Below are 1,768 nucleotides of genomic sequence, written 5' to 3'. Positions count from 1 at the left end.
TTTTGTGTAGATATTGTTCCTGGAGTATGTTAGAGAGGATTGCAGACATCAGAGCAGTTTACCTTTACAGGCTTCTCTAAAATATGATGACTTCTTAAATAGATTTATCATACCCTTTAAACCCCTATATTCCATATACATCTTTGTAGCACCTACAATCTTTCATTGAACTTATTTTCCTGTCTTTCCTTCTAGGCTCTGAATCTTTAAGAATAGCAGTTCTGTTTGATTCACCTTAATCTCTAGCTTGCTGACTAGAACATAGAAGGAATTCAATAAATGTACTTTTTAAAGAGAGGGAAGGAAGGAAGGAAGGAAGGAAGGAGGGTGGGTGGGAGGGAGGGACTGGAGCCTGGGTGGCTCACTTGGTTATGCTTCCGACTGGTTCAGGTCATGATCTCATGGTTCAGTTCACGAGTTCGAGTGCCACATTGGGCTCTGCACTGATGGCACGGAGGCTGCTTGGGATTCTGTCTCTGCTTCTCTCTGCCTCTCCCCTGCTTGTGCGTTCTCTCTCTCAAAATAAATAAATAAGCTTTTTATTAAAAAAAAAAGGAAGGGAGAAAAGTGGCTCACATAACAATATAAGACAATTGACATTAAAAGATACATTAACAGTACAAATAGTGCCTGATCAACAGTAAGAGTCAAATACTGTGGTCCAAGAGAGAAGACTCCAAAAACCTATGTATAGGAAAGTTTAATTTGCAGGTAAGATGTAATTTCACTGCCTGGGTCAGATAGGGATGTAGAAAACAAAAATAAAAGAGTGCGTTATTCTGTATCGCCATGGTGTCAGAGTGTTTATCCTGGAGTCTGTATCTGTTCCTCTCTTCCAATAATTGACATTATTTGTCATTGCTGAAAGACTACTATATTTCAGCCTTGTGATGTCTAAAGTGAAACAAAAGAGTGTACAAAGTTCAAACATCAGATTGCCTAGGGTGAAATCCTAGCTTGCCCTTTACTAGTTCTGTGATCTTGGAAAATCACTCTCGGTCCGAAGATGGAGGAGAGACAGTAAAGTATCCTCCAGACTGAGAAGGCACTTTGAGAGCAGAAAATGGAGTTTTCTTACAGTTTCCACAGTTTTACTCAGGGTAACTTACTGACAGGGGATCGGGCCGCTAGTGATGCTGCACCGCTGTTCACCCCAAAATCCATACATTCGTCCACAGATTTTACAGAGCAGGGGATGTGCAGAGGGCATTTTGGTGACACCAATGGGTCCACCACTTAATAGACCTTGGGGCCACCTATACGGCCAGAAAGGGGGCTGAAGAAACTGTGTTATCCCTACTAACTATCTAAACAACTTTATGGAAGATCAGAGCAAGGCTTCCTGCACTCTGGCTGGGGCATACATTAACCTCCAAGGGGGCCTGGAACACACAGCCCTGAAGGAAGTCGTCGGACAGACAACAACAAGATGGAGGCCAAAGACGGAATCAGTTTTGTCAGCACTCTTAACAGTGTCTGTGCTTCAGTTTATTTTAGAAGGAGGGCAGTATCCGGGCGCCTGGGTGGCTTAGTCGGTTAGGCGTCCGACTTTCGCTTGGGTCATGATCTCGCGGTTCGTGGGTTCGAGCCCCGCGTCGGGCTCTGTGCTGACTGCCAGCTCAGAGCCTGGAGCCTGTTTCAGTCTGTGACTCCCTCTCTCTCTGACCCTCCCCTGCTCACGCTGTCTCTCTCTCTCTCTCCTAGAAATAAATAAAATTTAAAAAATATAAAAAAAAAAGAAGTAGGGCAGTATCAGCACTTACCTCAT

The sequence above is a fragment of the Crocuta crocuta genome, unplaced genomic scaffold (genome assembly GCF_008692635.1).
Source record: "Crocuta crocuta isolate KB4526 unplaced genomic scaffold, BGI_CrCroc_1.0 scaffold262, whole genome shotgun sequence".
Taxonomy (NCBI): domain Eukaryota; kingdom Metazoa; phylum Chordata; class Mammalia; order Carnivora; family Hyaenidae; genus Crocuta; species Crocuta crocuta.
This window is presented reverse-complemented; position numbering follows the sequence as displayed.